Source organism: Cololabis saira, chromosome 6 (genome assembly GCF_033807715.1).
Source record: "Cololabis saira isolate AMF1-May2022 chromosome 6, fColSai1.1, whole genome shotgun sequence".
Lineage (NCBI taxonomy): Eukaryota > Metazoa > Chordata > Actinopteri > Beloniformes > Belonidae > Cololabis > Cololabis saira.
The window spans coordinates 11,096,880-11,116,997 of NC_084592.1; the positions used below are offsets into that span (position 1 = coordinate 11,096,880).

The 20,118-nt window shown below is 39.8% G+C and overlaps 1 pseudogene; it reads right to left on the reverse strand.

Moving 5' to 3' along the window:
* The window catches only part of LOC133445537 (trace amine-associated receptor 13c-like), a 58,579-nt pseudogene extending 39,019 nt beyond the window's left edge, over positions 1-19,560 (reverse strand).
* Positions 19,561-20,118: the final 558 nt, after the last annotated feature.

The following is a 20,118-nucleotide window of genomic DNA, read 5'->3' on the forward strand; positions in this document are numbered from 1 at the left end:
AAAACCTCAGAAAAGTGCGTGCACCAGCCTTAATGTGTGAGTGAAGGACCGCAACTTTCTACGTTCAAGTCATTCTTTGTACATCTGACCGTGAGAGTAGAAAGTGGCGTACGCACATTTTTTGTGCGCCGCACTATTAGTACATGAGGCCCCTGCACTGGGAAACCCTGATCCAGACACTGGGCTGGATTACTGAACCCGATGTGTTACTTTTGCACATACTTCTCAATTTAGGATTCTCAGCTTAAGACCAGTACTATTTAATTTGTATACAAATGACATATGTAAAGTATCTAATGCATCAAAATTTGTGTTATTTGCTGACAACACAAACATTCTGGTGAGAGTTTACAAAAACTTCTATCCATAATAATAACACAACCTGTTTTAAACATGATTTTTATTTTATTTTTTTAATTAAAAAAAATCTATATTTTATCATTTTGAATATCGATATCAAATCGGCCGGCGAAGTATCACGATAAATATAACTGGACCATATTACACCAGTCATGAAATCGCCACACTGACTTTCAGTGAGTCAAAGGATAGAGTTTAAAATCTTACTGCTGGTCTACAAAGACCTGAATGTTCTTGGACCAAAATCCATGCTGGATCTTTTAGTTCCTATGAAGCTCCCAGACCCCTGAGGTTCATCTGGATCTGGTTTGTTGTGGTTCCCAAGAACCAGAACCAGCAAGGTGAGGCAGTTCAGTTATTCTGCTCCTCACCGGTGGAACAAACTTCCTGTAGACCTGAGGTCTGCTCCAACTGTAGATCCTTTAAATCAGGGTTAAAAACATTACTGTTTACTGAAGCGTACTCTTAAATTAAATACTTACCTGCTGTACTATACTGCCCTTACTTTTTAACAACTTGTGCTTTTTATTATTTTACCTCTTTTCTTATCATTTTATTTGTTATTTACTGTCTAATTATGTCTTGCTGCTTTTAATGTTGATGTAAAGCACTTTGAATAACCTTGTGTTGAATTGTGCTATACGAATAAACTGGCCTTGCCTTGCCTTGCCTATATTATCACATCAATATTTTTGCCCACCCCTAGTATATATGCATATTTATGTGCGTATGTATAAATGTATATGGGTGTATGTTCCCTCAGTGGTCTGCATTCAGGAGGGAGGGATCCTGGGAGTGCTTGTGGTCTTGGGAGGTTTGCGGGGGCCATCGCGCTGGCATGGGTGTCTGGGCCCTGGGTGGCAATACCCACGGATTGGTGGATGCCTCCTGTCCCTCCCCGTCACTCCCCGTCACTGCGGATATGACTCATTGCCAGTTATCGCAAACGCTTGATTGCAGTTGTTGCTGCTAAGGGGCCCAACCAGTTATTAGGTTTAGGGGGCAATCACTTTTTCACACAACTGTAATTGCACATGGCAATAATCATTCAAGTATCCGCTAATTTACTGTATATTTATACTGTGTAAAATTCTTACTATTAATTTCTATATACGTCAATATCTTTGATATCTAATGACGACGGTCCATCTGAAAACATAGTATTGCGTTCAAGGGGTAGGAGTTCATATGTTATCGAACCTTTTCGAACATGTCGTGACTGCTGCTGCTACCAACAACAAAAGGAGCGTCTCACTTGCATTCATCATTCAAATGTTCAAACATTTCTGTTACCTTACACTATCATGTTCGAAATAGAGACTTTGAATTTAAATTTGAACTCATTAACTACTGAAGAAAATGAGTGGAGACATTTTGTGGCAAACAGAGCCAAACCACCTCAACTAGCTCTACTGGGAGGCATTGAGGTATTCCCAAGCCAACGAGGGGACCCCATTTCTACTTTATTCAGAGCCTCTCCTGTAGGACAAAGCTCCTCACCCTTTCCTGAGGGTAGAGGGTAAGCCCAGGCAGCTTTTGAAGTAGACTCATTCTGACAGCTTGGATCACCCAGAGCTTGTCACCGATGAAGGTTGACCCACAGATCGACTGGTAGCTCTCTCTTCACTACAACATTCCTTCAGGTGTCCACTCAAAGAATCCACCAGGATCACAACTTCTGCACAAAGCAAAGATGCAATCTTAAAATGGCCAAGCTGGAAACCCTCCATCCAGTCTATAGTGTGATTTTAAAATTGAAAAACTCCTAGAAACCTGTTAATTAAATTACAGTGATTCTATGAAATGGTAGCTATTTCACAAGCCAGCGTAATGTTTGAAATGTAACCTCACGATTTGCCCTATTATTAATGTAAATGTATTTTCTTGTCTTTATCGATCACTATACTGGTCATAAAGATTTACTGTGATCTTGACATTGTAAAGAAATGGATTGATATGCGGTTTTAGAATGTAGTCTCTAGCTGTCATCACCTTTTTTTTAAATTTTATTCAAATATGCCACCAATTCATCAGGGGCTGGAAACTCTGGGCACTTTTTTGGTGCTTTTTCTTCTTTCTTTGCTAAAAATTTATGTTGCTCCAGTTCAGTCAGGGTGCATGTAGGAAATGTAGAGTTCCGTCAGCGCGGCAGGGGGGGTTCATAATTGGAGCATCCTGCTGATTTTAATGTGCTGGCTTGTAAATACTTCAAAGGTTGGGGTTTCAGACTAAGGCAGGAGGGAGGCCGGATGAGACCCTTGCTTTCATTAATGACAAAGATGATTTATTTGTTCGTGGAGAGTACTAAAACACAGACTTCAAAGTTATTGCTAATAAGTCCAACATAATAATACCAATTTTATTACTTTAATATGTGTTTACCTGTTGCTTCAGCAGAAGACTGTTAGTGTGTGTGTGTGTGTGTGTGTGTGTGTTTGATCTTCCAGGAATCACAAACAAGAAGTGGATTTTTCTGTTTTTGTGGGTACCAATATACGTACTGACACACTAGTACAATATTCAGTAATATGTATAAAAATAAATAAATAATAAATTGCCCTAAAACCTTTACAATCAAATTTCCCCAAAAGTCTGCATCTTTGAGCAAGACGATGCTAAACCTCATACTGTAGCATCATGGCGACACATAGCAGTTTCTTCACTAGATGGTATATCGATAAGTAATTCACACGTATGTGTAGGAATTTCCCTCAGAATCGCCAACAATCACCGTGTTGGTGTGTCGTGGCAGGGTGGCTCCCATCAGAAGTCGGGCAATTTGAAACTGTTCACATTCCGCTGCAAATGTCAGCCACTTAAACTGCAGCCGCACAACTAGTGCTATCCAATGAAATCATCCACGGGGCCTGACTGTTTCATGCAGTTCATTTGTGTAGTGAGCAGAAAGAAATTGAATTGGTTGTTGATGGCTGTAAAAAGGCATTTCAGAATAATTTCAATTATTTATGGCATCACAGCCTTAAAGTTTGCTTCTGTATTACTTCACTGTCAGTTCCACTTTGTAGTTACATCCCATGCCGTTTGTTGATGTCCAGAACAAGTCTTGACACGATAAGCTTTGGGAGTAATTACACCCTTCTACAGCTTGAATGTTTTCCCTCTGACAGCGAGACGATCTGGAATGTATATGTTTCAATGTGTGGCATAGTTTTTGTTTTTTTATGATTTGATTGAAAAAAAAAAAAACATTGATCATCAGAATTTTAAGGAACAATTTCTGCCTTGATCGCTTTAAAATTACCTATTGGGATTAGGATATTTTATAGCGTTTGTGTCAGCATTAATTTCGACCCAGGAATCTGTAACATCTTGTGTCTTGTTAGTAGTCTATACTGCTACACACGTGCTTGCATGGATATGAAGACAGACACAACTCAAATTAAAGCTGCAAGCAGAGATGAACGGGCCCTCACACCCTTGTGCACGTTCAGGCGTGCTGCAGTGGAAGCGCTTGTATGACTTGCATGTAGATTCTTCAGGCCTGGACATTTAGCGGATGACACCACCCACAACTCTCTATATCAAACTATTCAAAAGTTATGGCAGAAAGTAGGAACTATCAAATATCGACCAATCAGATGAAGGGGCAGAGCTGGTTTGCACCAATTGAGGTGAAGGAGTCAAAACTGAGTCCGATGACACCACCCACAAGTCAAACCATTCAAAAGTTATTGCAAAAAATAGGAACTATCACATATCGACCAATCAGAAGAAGGGGCGGGGCTAATTCAGGCCAATGAAGGTCAAGGACACAATTAATTGAAAATGGCCGACTTCCTGTTGGGTTTCGGCCATGGCGCCAAGAGACTTTTCTTTAAGTTGTTACATGATACAGGTGTGTACCGATTTTTGTGCATGTACATCAAACCGTATTGTGGGGCTTGAGGCACAAAGTTTTCTAGGGGGCGCTGTTGAGCCATTAGGCCACGCCCATTAATGCAAACCATTAAATATCAAATCTTTCGCCAGGCCTGGCTTGCGTGCAAAATTTGGTGACTTTTAGGGCACGTTTATGGGGGCAAAAAGGCCCTCCTTTCATTGGGAAAATAAAAAGAAAGAAAAAAGAAATTCCTACAGATACAATAGGGCCTTCACACTGTAAGTGCTCGGGCCCTAATAATTTAAAAGCTCTCATTAATGTGGAAAGTACAGTTTTAAAATTAAGATGACTGTAGGCCTTAATCTAAGTAGGACCTTTTCCAGGATATGTTCTGTTGTGTTGATAATTTTGCTCGGCAGCCTCACTGATCTACCTCCACAATACTTCGACTTATCAAAATGGACTGTGTCTTTGCCAAAGGAGACAAGGTCAGAGGCGGCTTCCCTCAGAGAAACGTCAGCTCTCATTAGGGGGTGAAGTGGAGAGAGAGAGAGAGAGAGAGAGAGAGAGAGACAGAGTGTGTGTGTGCGTGCGTGCGTGTGTGTGTGGGGTGGGCTTTCTCGTTTTTGTTTGACTTCCTTCTGAGGACACGGACAACACAATAAAATAAAAAGATTTTTAGACCTTCACTGAGGGATAGTTAATGTGACTTTGCAAGCATTTATTTTAATTAATTTAATGTCCTCAAAAGAGAGGGAAACAGCTTTCCGTGTGTGTGTGTGTGTTTTAGACACACCGTTTCATTAATAAAACACACTGATCTTAGAACGAACCATCAGTCTGACACACTGCGGGCCCTCCCTCGTCTTTCCTCGGCTTCCCTCCTGAAATGAAAATGAAGCCGTGAGTTTGAAAACATGTTTGGTCTTGTGATTGTTACAGGAAGTGAGGAGTGGGGAGGAAAGTGGGAGGTGGGGGAGTGACAGAGGTTATCTGGTTGAGTTGAGGAGTTGGAGTTGACTATTTTCATTAATCATTTTCATTTCCTGAGGGTGTTCAGCTCTCTTGTAACCTGGGATTTAGAATTTTTGAATATAATTAATCTATCTTTCTGATTTTTATATTTCCTTATTATGCTGAGATTTTACCAACTAGTGAAACTATACACACTTTTTCACATTTTAAACAGAAATTAACTTGAAGTTGTTTCTCATCCAAAGGTTGGACTGTTTCTTCTTTTTGATGTATCCATGCAGATATTAATACCAGAAGTGATGTACAGGACTGAAAAATAATAAGAAAGCAATATTTGATTTAGTATCAGACACCAGACATGACCTTTTTTTTTCTTTCTTGAGCAACTGTCAACTGTGATCACTAAAACCAGCAGTTATGATTAGATCAGTAAAACATAGTTGAAAAGGGAGTTGGAAAAGGGTACTTTAAAAAAAAACAAGTTTGGGGATTTTTGCAAGTGTTGCAGTGTTAGCATCTGAAAACGGCTGAACAGTGAACAGGGCTCATCGTCTAAATCGTCACTGAAGGCGTTGATGAAGTGCTGCCAACCTCTTTTATTCCAGTAACTTTTTTGATATATAAACGATTTCTCATGTTAATGAACATTTTGTTACACATTTTCAGTGGCAACAAGTAAACAATAAGTAAAACCTAATAAATCACTGTTTCGTTTTTTGCCCAGCAAACAATATTTTAATGCTTTTCCATTGTAAAAATGCAGGTTGTTTGACTGCTTTTTACCACTTTGTTCTTATTTATTCAGTGATTAAAAAAAATTAAAATAACAGAAAAGAAACCTATATATTCCTAACACTTCTGTGTCGCATTCCTCTCCACAGGATGACCACGCACTCTTTTATGTAAATATAAATAGAGTAAAAATTCTGCAGCAACATGAGCGGTATCATGCCTAAAAGCTGCTGTGTAACATTTTGCTCAGATAAAATCTTACTTTATGATTTTGTTTTCTTCCTTGTAGAGAGAAGGTGATTTCGTACTGTCAGTTGTCAGTGTCGGTTAGTTGCAGTAATTCAGTAAAGACTCCAACACTGCGCAGTTTTGGGCTGCCACAGACAAAAGATTGTTATCATGAAAGAAAGATGAAATAGCTTCCATCAGACGTCCAAAGCAGTTGTCCCATGTCATAGAATGTGAGCGGTTGAACCACCACCGTCACACCGGTCTTATGACCAAAGCCTGCCTGATATAATTTTCACAGAGCCAGATATCCTACAACTCTGTCCTTTGTCTTGTAAGTTAAAATGCAACTTGAAATTATGTTTAATGAATGTCTGATTCTGAATGTCAATAAAAAAAGAAATTATGTTTAAAAGTGATCCAGCATGATTGTTCAAAAAAGAACATGGAAGAGAATGTAAATCAAATCAGGCTTTATTGAACACTTGGTAGAAATTGGTGATTTTGTGGCGTTGTGGCAACAGAGGTCCCTACAACTCGAGCTCCCTTTGTTAAACGTGATTCCCTAGTTAGTGTCCTCTCGCAAATCATGACTGTGACCAGATTCTTTTTTTTTTACACATACGAGTTACTACAGAGCATTTAATTTTCATGTTTTTTTTGTTTACAATCAGCGATGCAATCTTTCACCCGTCCTCATCAGGTCGTAGCATACTAATTAAGATGGCAACCTCGTATATTCTGCACATACCATTCTTGACGTCTTGTTGACATGAACATTGTATTCGTTCAAATTTTCTAGCCATTTTTGGGAAGTTACCCGACTGCAGCTTTAAAGGAGGAGCATGAATGAATGTTCCTCCATCACATTACAATACAGTTCTCTATGCGACGTGAACAATTGTGGCTCAGTAATGACGTTATGTAATTCTTTACCTGAAAGACCTGAATTTGATGGGACTCATTAATGTGAACACAAGTCCTACTATTTTTGGTTTCTGATTATGGAAAAAAGTAAGTTAACAAACTGGAACAAACCAATTAGGCATTTAGTGAAAATCCCTCATTGGAAATTTCATTTCATTCAATGCAATTAATTCAATAAAACTTTGATACTATATTAATCCCTTAGAAGAAAGGACGTTTTCCGTACATTATCTTCACATATTCCCAAGTAATTTTAAACCAATTTTCTTGCTCAGCTCTGTGAAGCTACATTTGTGATTGTTTCCTGAGGATTGCTCATCACAAATTCAAGAGTTTGTACCAACTCATCATCTTAACTAAACATTTCTCACAACCTTTACTTAATAAACCTGTTGAAACTAGATCTATCACATTTCTGAATACGCTTCCAGAGTGACACGTCCACTTGGAAGGAATGCAGAATTAGCAGCCAGGTAATCCTGGAGGTAAATGAACGGCAGCAGTATTTGCTTCACAGGGCAGCTGTTGGTGATGAAGTAAATGACTGAGTCACTGTGATGTCTCATTGTCTTAGCAAAACATTCCTAATTCTGTACTAGCAGGTAATAAACAGAGACTCGACATGGTTCCTGATGTTTCCTAAAGAAAAGAGTGTTGCCCTGTGGCGGTTGTTGCTTCCAAAACACAGTCTAAAATTAAAAGCCTATAGGGTGCAGGTTCTCATACCTGTCCCGCAGTTGTTCCGGAACAGGGAGCTTTTCCCCCTAAAGATCGATTCGTTTGGTACATGTGAACACAGCAATCGCGCTCGGATGCGACACAAAACAAGCGGGCCGAGATCTCCTAGGAGAGGTGGTCTCGGCTTGCTGCCATTCCAGACCTGGAGCGGAGCGTTTTTTTTATTTGGAGTCAGAACATAATCTACACAGCAACCGACACAACTCCATTCATTGTGTATGTGCTACCGCGGCGCAAGGAGAAGAGTCAGCGCAGCCTCCACCACCTTCTCTCCTATTGGACACAACTTTCTCTCTTCTCCCTTTTGTCCTATTGGACGTGCCGAGCTGTTGTCACAGCGCTGCATGGTGAAATTAAAAATTTTCAATTCGGGCAGGGTTTGCGCAGCGCAAACGCCGCGGCAGGCACCGCTGAGCTCCGTGGCAGAGCGGCCCGCTCCTGCACCGCGGTAGCACATAAATGAACGGGAAAGCCGGCGGCGGTCTGCGCTTTGCGCCCTCTCTGTGAAAGGGGCTTGTTGTTTTTCCGGAGGTGCGGAAGAGGAAACTCCTTCCGCGTTCAGTTTTGACCAATGAGAGAACAGTTGGTTCACGCATGTCATTTGTTAACAGCTTTGAACCGCTACAGACGTTTGCCTTGTGAACACAAACGCCACAAACCGAAAAACTAAACAACTGTATTGATTTAGCCCCTGAATCGGAACAAAACAAACGGGCCACAGGTGTGAAAGCACCCTAACCTTCTCTTTCAACTCAACCCAAAGGGAACACGGTTGCCCTTAACGCCATTGTTTACCTTTCGGAGTTCTGCATTGGAACACAAAGTGCATAGTTGGATGTGAAACTGAAGGATGTGCAACTCAAATGCTTTTATTGCAAATGCCTGATTGTGAAAGAAAAGTTGTGCAAGGCGGTGGTCTGTACATGCCTTGAACAAGTCTAGCAGAAGGGCCAAAGTGGACATACGAAGTACAAGAAATGATGCAGTGCAGCGGACCAATCAAAGCCCTCATGATCCGTGTTGCGTTGATCGATGTTCAGTTAATTTGGGGAGGTGCACGTAGGGCGATCTGCTTTGTGGAGCGTTGGCTTCAACAGCGAGGTTCTGCTTTGCAATGCCGTCAATTAGATTTTTTCATTACTTTGTGGAGCATCTTGGTCACCTCTGCCATAATGTCCACTGTAGCTTTGTGAGCTATTTTCATCGTTGTTAATGTGTGACACAACGCCATAAGCAATGTGCAGCTGTCCAGCCAGGACAGGAGCAGGAACCTACTTTGTCAGGTTTTTGCCAATAGCAGGCATGAGAGATCGCTGCAGCTCGAAGACACAAATACTCCTTCAAATTAAATCAAAGTGATATTTTAACATGCGTAAAAATGACAACTGCAAATCACTTACAGCACTCTAAATATGTTCAGACTGCCCGCCCAAATTTCATTTTTAGAATATTCAGACCTTATCTAGATATAATTATTTAGAGTGTGAGCGGCCAGCAAATGCAATGACATGTTATTTTCCCAGATCTGATTGAAACCGCACACAGAGGTGGTTTCAAATGTGATTCCAGTTGGATCTGATTACAAAAACAGGATTTCAAACAATCTTTTGAAATGATTATGTCTACCAGAGTGATGCCGTTTATGGCATCAGAGTATAAAAATGACTGTTTGTACTTTTTTGATCCATGGTTTTGACTTGTCACATAAGACTAGAATACATCAGTGCACAGTAACGCAGTCAATCTTTGAATGTTTTTCCAAAGTTGTGTAGTGTATCATTAACATGTCACAACTTGCCGTCGATGGGGCTAGCTCACAGAGCTACAGTGGACATAATGGTAAAGAGACTAAATAAAATTAGTCATGGAAGTAAGAACGAAAGTCACCAAGACTGATCAAGACAGCCCCTTGTTTTGAACAAGTTTTGAACTAGGGGGGGTTCAAAGTTCCTTTGAACTGCCCTAGGCATACTAACGCCAAGGAAGTACTTTTTAATTCCAGTCGCGTGGAGTTCTTTTAAAACTACCTGTCATAGTTTTGTTAACCAGATCTGGTTTTCTCAAAAACAGCTTGTGATTTGGCTCAAGGGGAATTTTGTATCTGACCAAACATTTTGGTTTTTATCCGACTACAGTAATACCCCTTCAGCACTCCGTCTCTTCATTGCTTCACCGTGACTCTGATCTGCCTGCTGAGCCTCCTGCCTGCCGAACAGCTGGACACTCTGCCCGGCAGCAGGCGTCACGCTGTCAGATGGAAGAATGTGCAGCAGCAGGTCCAGACACGCCGAGTCACAAACACAAACAAAACAGGACTGGGGGATGGGTGTGTGTTTAAGTGTGATTGTGGGCACAGGTTGTTATAGAAGCTAAAGGCGTGTGGTTCCTCTGTGGCTATTTTTAAACAACAAAAATGCATTAAAACCATAAGATGGGCATTTCAACTGCTTTTTCATGTCACGTTAAAACCTCAACAAAGCAGTTCAATTAAGAGTTCCTTACTTTGTGTATATATATATATATATATATATATATATATATATATATATATATATATATATATATATATATATATATATATATATATATATATATATATATATATGCCACTAATAGACTGTCATTTTCATTTTTCTTTATTCAATTATAGCTATAGCTACAATGACTAATACGTTCATACAACAGGTTTAAAGAATACATATTGTGGAAAAAACTACTTTTTTTCAGCCCTGAAAAACAAAAATTCAAGTTTCTGAAGGTGTTGGAACATCAAAAATGTTAAATTTTAATTTCACTACTGTGTTACTTTGTTTTGAGTCTTTATGGTCTGACCATGTCGTTCAATGAGCCATTCAGATTTGCAGAGTATTGTGACAACACTGTGACATTGTATCTTCACTTTGAATGAATTTAATTTGCGAAAGGAGCATTGCTTTCGTCAAAAGTTGGGTAATGTTCGACTTCTGATGCGTCATTGTGAGCGAGGCCAATCAAATTGTGTCGACAGAGCTTACTGCTAGCCAATGGAACCCTTTGTGGGGGCGGCACAGTTTCAAAGTGCAAAGCTTATACTGTATATGTAGCCAGCACAAACACATTTGATTTGTTTATGCAATGAAAAAGCCACATCAGAAGCACCACCCATTGAATGCAATCATGATGCTGCATTATAACTGTACAGTATTATCAATTTTGAAAGAGGCACACGGTATAGAAAATGGGTGGAGCAGAATGGTTAAGTCCACCCACTAAAACCAAATGGATTTAACATGGGTGTGTTTAGACTAATGCTTGTCATCATTACAGTGAAGGCATTGCCACGTATTTTTATTTAAAACTTGCATTTTAAAGGCAAAAGAAATCCACATTCACACCAGCATTTCAATTCACATGACCATCCATTCTCATTGGGTATAACATCATTGGTCAATTTTCTTTATGGGTTAAATTTGCAGAAGCAGTGATAACCATGACAAAAAAAATCATATTTTTAAAAGCTGCACCACTGTGGAAGTGCCCTAAGACCTCAGAAAAATGTCAGTTTAATGAAAAGGGCATCTCTTTGAAGGTTAAAACATAATTATGCAGAATTATTTGAGAGATTAAATCAGCAGTTTTGAAACCTTTTTGTCTCATGACTAAACAAAAAGCACCCTTTGTGGCATGATTGTATAATTGTGTAATATTTAACATCCACTAAAAAACAAGGACAAAGATTAGAGAAAAGTCTGAAATTACAGAAGCAGAACTGTTTTTATAAATGTTTCTATTTTTTTATAGTGCTCTGATTCATCCAGTGTTTCTTACAGGGCAACTCTGGATACTCACAGGGACATGTTTTTTTCCAACTGCAAAGAATGTTTGGTCCAAACATTGCTATTTTTTGTAGCTTTCTTTGGCCCATATTTGTCCTTGACTGATGGTGTTAAGAGTGGAAACCAAAATGAAATGACATATATACTAGACATGGACCAAATGCCTTTTCTTCTGGCTTTTAAGCAACACCCGTCCCTTGCAGCACTTGCTATGCCCTCAAGTCAAAGCTTTCTCATGACATTTGAGACAGATCTGGCAGATTTCACATATGCCATAATCCAAGGTGGGAATACCTGTTGTTACAGACTAGGCCAAAATGTTTGGGCCATTTGGTCTCCTACAGAAATGTTCCCACACCTTAGTAATGGAAATGCAATATGCAAACCTGTCTCTGCACATACGGATTCACTAACTGGTGGGGGCAGGTATTATTCTCTGTTCTGTACATTTTTTTTTTTTTTTGCGCTCTCCATTGTCAAGTTGGGGAATTGCAACAACCTAAAGATTCAATGCAACCTGTTACGTTACATAACTTAGCCGTTTTATGATATTATTAAGTGTATCCCAATGAACTGGATTGAACTGGAAATAACTGGACTGAATTGGATTAGATTTTGTTGTGAAATGGTTCCATACAAATATAGTGAATCTAATCATTTTGTGCATCATTTTTTCCTCTCATCTACAGACCTTATTGCATCTTAGTTTATTGAATTAGAAACTAAACAGAGGAAATAAGTTCATGTTTAAGGAGAGAGGAAGCAAAGTTAAACACTCATGAATACATCTAATATAACAGCCCTGTCCAAAAATGAGCATTAATCTGTATCAGTTTTAAAATGTGATGTCTAGATGCAGACGACCCTAAAGAGACAATCAAAGACATAATCAAAGCCACACACTTTAATCACAGCCCAAAACCTTGCTCTATAAGACCTCTAACCTAACCTCTAACTATACCTACAATCAGTGTCAATCAGTTCAAATGATATAGAGCCATTTTAATCTTTCTGTTGTCGTTTTCAACTATATTTAATGAGCTAAAAACCAACCTATACTTGTATATAAACCTACCTGTGCTAAGAATGTGCTGTCAAATGGGTCTCACAAGGGTCTGTCTTCAGGCTCCATGGTGGGCATGTCTATGTTTGATCATACGTACCTCGCCTTTAGATGGGGCCTTCAAGATTGATTTTCAAATTTCAGGGGATACATTGAAGAAAATATATCGGGGTCAAACAGTTTGGCTCTTCCTATCCTATGCTCATTGAGAACACTTATATCTCCCATGGGCCCCACATGTTTGACCCACAGTGCCTTTCTATTTGGTTCCAAAGTACTAAAACCAAAACCCATGCCACCCGCACATTTCAGGCCCACTCGGTCCCCAAGTTACCCACTTTTAATCCAGATGGGGCCCACATGAACATGAGGCCTGGGTAACAACTATGTCTTACATAACTGTGTAAGTACATCAATTCTGTCGGACATGTAAGTGGCAGCTTCGTCCAGCTTGTTCAGACTTGAGGTAAAATTAAGAGGGTGTGTACTCAAAAAATGCAAATGACAAGCTGACAGAGTCAGAGACACACCATGAGCTCTATGAAAACAAAGAAGCGGGTATGGCAACCAGAAATTACAGATGGAGAGACAGAGACCTCTAGTGGCTGAAGCACAACTTTGATCATCATCAGATTGGTTTCAAAGGTTCTACTGACCCACCGGGAGATGGCGCCATTGATGTAACTTTAACTATGCAGACTCTGGACTGTATCAAAACAAAACAAAAACAAAAAAATTGCTCTGAAACTTTAGCCAGAATTATTAAACTTATTCATCTTCAGAAATGTTCCTTCCAGCACACAACCTCAAATGTATTCACTTTGAGGTAATGCTGATCTGAATTAATTATTGACTAAACTTAGTTCATAATGTGTATATTTTGGCTCTAAAGCACATGCATGAAGACATACATACACATAAATAGAACATTACTACAACAAAAATAAATACACCGTTTCTGTTTTAATGTAACATTTTTGTTCCTGTTTATGGAGCGTGAATGAAATGGAACTCCTTAGATAACAATAACGTGTTTGTTGTTTAATTAATTTAATTTGAATTAATTAAATGTATGAAATTATTGTTATTTTATAAAATACAATCTTTATATGAATTAGTACATCTATTTATAACATTAATAAATGTTTGCATACAGAAAAATTAATACAATTTTAAGTTTAAAATATAAATATTTGCTGGGGCGAGCTGTGCGTTGCCACATTAAGATAAAAAAAAGGAAATAGGCGAAACATTTCTCTCATTTCAACCCTTTCATGTGCATAAATATTCCACTGTTGTATCTTTCTCATATGGTGACCTTTAAAGGCAAAATTTATTTCATCATCATCATCATCATCATCATCATCATCATCATCATCATCATCATCATCAAATGATGTGGACAGTTCATACATAACGAAAAAACCTGTTTTGATTTTTAAAAGAAAGTTTTTAGAGGGTTATTCATGTAAATGTCGAAGGTGTCACAAGATGAAAAACACAAGCATATTGTCAGTTTATCCTTAGGCAAAATGTGAAATAAGAAAAAAATTCTTATTTTTAGGAATATCATTAGGAAATGATACAAAAACATTTAAAATATGAGCCATATATGCAGTAAAACAAACCATTTATTTAATGGTTTTATAGGACAGGAAAAAGCCCAGAGTCCTGCAGCTAAGACCGACAATGACTGGGACTTATTCACAAAGGCATCTCAACTGACTTAAAAGATCTTCTAAAACTTTAAGGAATTCAGATGCAGGACCAGCATCTTAATAATTTACTCACTTTGCTCTTATTAATGACAAGAAGTGGTACAGACATAAAAAACACATCATTAAAATGATGAGAATAAAACAATAACTGTTGTATATGTATTTGTTTTGTCTAGTACAAGTTAATTGACTGTAAAATGTCAGGTTCAGACTGACACCCTCAGCAACTTGGCTAAATCTGCTGGATATTAACAAAAGACAGAGACATCAGAGACATACAGTTACAATCCTCCAAACATCTCTGTCCGTCTCTGCTTCGTCTCCTCTTTTTATTAATTTGGGAACGCCCTGGTTACATGGGCACGAGCAGCATAAAGGTGGGGGTTAAGGCTGCTCATGCAAAGTGGGAAATTATTAGCTCACAAGAGAAGAATACTAGCAGTCAGTTAATATCTTCAGTCCAAGATGCAGTCAGGCCTCCCCTTCCGCTGGCACCTGGCTGTTGCCTTCCTGCTTGAAAGACACACACACACACACACACACACACACACACACACACACACACACACACACACACACACTAATGATTGATAAGAGGATGTGCGCTACTCCCACATTCCTCTGCGGTGATGTGAAACTGCAGCTTCTGTTTCTCAGCAGCTTCAGTTGACACGTGCAAAACAATAAGCACAAGATTAATATTCAAAGTTATGGCATAATCATGACAAATGATAACTTCAACATGTATCTATTTTCTATATACAGAATTATTCCAACAAAAATCAAGAGTTTGAATTGCCAAATCTGATCCTGGGGATGGCAACATATATTTTTTAGAGTAACTTTGTGTGGCAGGTCGGGTGTTGCTCTGCCCCACCCCCTCCCACTCAATCGGCATTTGCGAGGATGCACTGCACAGCTTATTGCTGACCATCACGGCCATCCAAGTTAAACCTCCGCGGCCTCCAGCCTTGGTGCAGCCGCTCCGTTTTCACTCTGTCTTCCACGCCATTGTTTTAATTCTGGTTGCGGCTCTCCACGCAGCATCAGACTGAAGCCCCACCGCAATTGTTGTGTTTCTTTGTTTGTTGGTTTATTTCTTTTGTTTGTTTTTGGTTAATTATTCAATTGCTTTCCGGTTCCTCCTTGGGCCAGCTGTTTAAAGCATTTTTTTCTTTCCGTTTATTTTCTTTTTTGAGTCACATCTGGTTATGTTTTAGTTTTTGGTTACATTTCTGATTTTGTTATTTAGCTATGGGTTGCCACCCATAGCTGAGTTACTATTTAAGTATTTCTGTTTACCTTAAAACAATTAATTTGTATTCTTTATGTTGGTCTGCATGTGGGTGTGAATGTTGTGAGTGTTTTAGATTAGGCCATTTTAAATATTTGTATAATCCAACCCTTGAGTGTCACTTCCCCTAATTTTGTTTCTTTTCCCCCTGGACAGGAGCTGGGTAGTGCGTGGCAGACTCCCTGGTGGTGGTCCCCATCTCACATCCTTTAAGTTGCTGTGGCACGTGGTGGTTTGGTTTGTAGTGTTGTGTGTTTTAAGTTTCTTTAATCTGTCCGCCTCCCTGAGTTTGGCCCTGCTCCCCCTTTTTTTTTGTGTATTTCCCCCTTACCCTACTGTGGTTGTAGCATACACTTGGGTTGCAGAGAACATGTTCATTTTAAATCCAGAAAAACATTGTTAAATAAAAATAAGTTGTATATTTTTGGAAGTCAGTCTCATGTCCTCTTAACTTAGTGTAACGAATCTGTGTGACCTCATAGTAGACCGAGTCGAGTTTATTTCCTGGGGTGCAATTCCCCAGGTGGCGTTGTTGGACAACTTCCCCCTCTGCACTACGTCTCGCCACATTTGCTTCAGTGTTGTGTTCATGTGATAAATAATTATCAGAATTATATGCCTGGACTGCAATTGCCTGGCGGTTATATTTTATGACCGACAGAGGGCGCTGTTACACTGTGCAATGGATGAGAATTAGACATTCCATCGGGGAGGAAGGAGGATGATGAAGTTGGATTGATGTTGAATAAAGTCCCGTTCTGTTCCTGAATACGGTGTGGTAAATGACTGATACACCCACACAACACACAGGAGCCGGGGTGTAACACCTTAAGAGACACAATGAGTTTCACTGCTTTTCTAAAAACAGGGGTACTGTAGAACATTGCATAGATAACAGGATTCATACATGAGTTACAGTTTTTTCTGAAAGCTTAGGCGCTAATCATGTTCTTGTAGCACAATTTCTAAAACTATTAATACATATAGCAAAACCACTCACTGAGTTAGCCAAACTAAAAGCACAAATACTGCTTTGCACTCAGTTTGTAATTTTGTAACACACACTTTGCAAAACTGTAAGCACAATTCACTGCACAGCACTCTTTTTGCAGAACTTTAAACACAACTCGCTGCTTACACTCAATTGCCAAATTTCCAAAACACTCCTAGCAAAATTATACACATGTATGGCTATTATTTACACTATTTTGCCAACTGTCTGGCACGCTTTCACATGTGAAAACAATTTCAGAGAATTAGTTAACTTTACAATCAGCCTAAGCACTATAAATAAGCCACAGGTAAGCTGTCTGTGTGGAGTACAATGGAAGGAGCAAGAAGAGTAAGAATCAGAGGACGAGGAAGAGGACGTGGAGGTGAAGTTGGAGGAAGAGGACATGGAGGTGAAGAAGCAAGAGGGTTAGAGGAAGTTAGAGGAAGAGGACAAGGAGGAGCAAGAGGAGGACGAGGAGGGGGAAGAGGAAGGGTAAGAAGAAGAAATAGAATAACTGATGACATCAGAGCAACAATAGTGCACCATGTCATAAACCATGGAATGACCCTGAGGGAAGCTGGCCAACGGGTTCAGCCTAATTTGAGCCGCTACACTGTAGCGAGCATCATTAGGACATTTCAAAATGAAAATCGGTAAGTAAAGTCACATTGCACTAAGATTTGTAGAACTACCCTACTCTAATGTGAAACAACAATACCATACATGCAAAAATTCTGAAAGAGGAAGAATGTTCACTCCAGAGCAAGAGCCCCATATAGTGAATATGGTGATTGCCAATAACGCAATAAGACTACGCGAAATACAGCAGCGTATAATTGATAATGACACCATCTTCCAAAATATACGCAGTGTGAGCATGTCAGTACTAAGTCGTGTACTTGCCCGCAACAGAATAAGGATGAAACAAATTTCCTTTTCCTTTCGAAAGAAATAGTGAACATGTGAAGCAACTGCGATATGAGTATGTGCAGGTAAGCTATAGTGTCATTGGTTCTGAATTTCGAAGTGCATAGGCTACTGTAGTGCTGTGTATGGGCCTGATGTGTTGCATTTGTTTTGTCTTGTCCAGAGAGTAATGGAGCTGGAGGCAGATGCCATGGGACACGAGCTGCTCTTTGTCGATGAGGCAGGTTTTAACCTCAGTAAAACAAGGAAGCGTGGTAGGAACATTATTGGACACCGTGCAATAATCAATGTCCCAGGACAACGTGGTGGTAACATCACCATGTGTGCAGCTATCAGCCAAAATGGTGTTGTTCACCATCATGCAACCATTGGCCCATATAACTCTGCACACATGATTGCATTCCTGGACACCTTACACGACATTCTCACTGTTCAGAGACCAGAGCAGACCCGATATGTCATTATATGGGACAATGTTAGTTTCCATAGGGCTGCTGCGGTCCGCAACTGGTTTACCGATCACCCACTCTTCATGGCACTCAACCTCCCCCCATACTCTCCATTCTTAAATCCGATTGAAGAGTTCTTTTCTGCCCGGCACTGGAAAGTCCACGACCGCCATCCCCATCAACACACAGCCCTTTTACAGGCAATTGAGCAGGCATCATGTCAGGCCTGGATACGGCATGCAAGGAGGTATTTTCCCCGGTGCCTTGGACTGAAGGACATCGCGTGCGATGTGGATGAGATTTTGTGGCCGGACCCAGAGAGACGGCATGATATAGGCTGATTGTCTTTTTTTTTTGTGAATTTATTATTTTATGTTCTGTGCTGTGTCTTTGTTTTGACGAGTGTGAATAAACACCAATACTTGAAGTTTGGATTCCTTGTGCACAGAGAAAGCAAAAGCCAGATGTGTTTTGTATTCATACCATCAGTGTGTAGTTGGCACATTATGTGCTTAGTAAAGGATAGCATGTGTTTACTGTTTGATATGAAAACACAATTTTTACTAAGGTGTGAAGAGTTAATCAAGCTGTGTTTGCTTTTGCAAGAGAACTATAACGTTTTGATAATTTGGTGAAAGGTTTTCTCATTTCTCAAAAATAGCCAATGTTGCAAAAAAATGTGCTTAAGCATTCAGAAAAAACTGTAATATAGAACAGGTCATATAAAAATATGCAAAAGGGCCATGAAGCAAGTCAGTCCTGGCAGCTTTCAGCTCAGATTTGCTTCTTTTTACCGTTACTGAATGCTGGAGTGTGACGGGTGTGACGTGACAGCGCAAGGCACGAGCCTGAGACACAGCCACCACAAAAACTCTCATGTACAGAACTACGATGGAAGAAACTGGAACAATAAAGTTTATCACAGGATCAACATTTCCAGTAATGTAGTCAATAAAAATCACACATTCCCCATAGCAGGAATCATGCCTGTTACGCGGAGTCAGGCTACCCCTGACGAACAACATGCTGTACAAAGCAGAACATAGCCAGCACAGACAGGCACAGATTTAAACTCGTCTAGCAGTTACTCTGGTTAAGTAGAGCAGAGGGTCACAGATAGCCACATGGCGGTCGACTTGATGTATTTCGGAAGATTTCTACTGGCAGAAACAGGAGGCCCACAAGAAAGTCTGAGACAGCAAGGGAGAGGAGGAGGATGTTACTGGGAGTGTGGAGCTGCCTGAAAGAGACAGAAAAGCATCATCAAACCATTACGCTCAAAGAAACAACAATCTAAACATCAGATTCTATTGAGAAGTCTATCTCTGCCTGAAATGGGAGACTGAGATGATGATGAGCAGGTTGAGAGTCACAGTGAGCAGAGAGATGGACAACAGCACAACACGAAGGAGCACAAGTTCAGGCCAAGATACAGGTTTCCTGCAGGAAATGTTGGAGAGATGTGGAAAGCAGAGATCTGCAGTGCTCTCTGTTTCCATCTTCAGAGACCTGCATGTTTTCCTTTTTCTGCATATATATTAATTGTATGTGGAAAAACCTAAAAGCCAACATAGATGCATTTTAATCTTGCCGCGGGCAGTAATGTGGTTGTGTGTCAGTGTGTTCCCTTCACCAGCCCTCTTGACAGTCCAGCCATATTTTATTGTGACGTGTGTGTGTGTGTGTGTGTGTGTGTGTGTGTGTGTGTGTGTGTGTGTGTGTGTGTGTGTGTGTCAACATGCACACACACGGGACCACTGTCATTGACTGGAATGGCTGATTCACAGTGGCAGGTGCGGTCACAGCAGGACCCATGAGTAAAAGTAAAATGGTTTAATTTTAGGTGTGTTTTTTAGTTTTTTGTGCTTTATCTTCATTCAAACATGATATATTTCCTTCAATTTAAACTCCTGTTGTAAAATCACATGTGTTACCTCTATTTTGAAACCAGATTTGCGTGAATACACCTACCCCAGATGCTGAGACACTCATTTTAAATTAAGTTTATTATATTTGTTCAATCACCGAAATAGGTCTTATTAGGAAAGGGTTAGGAA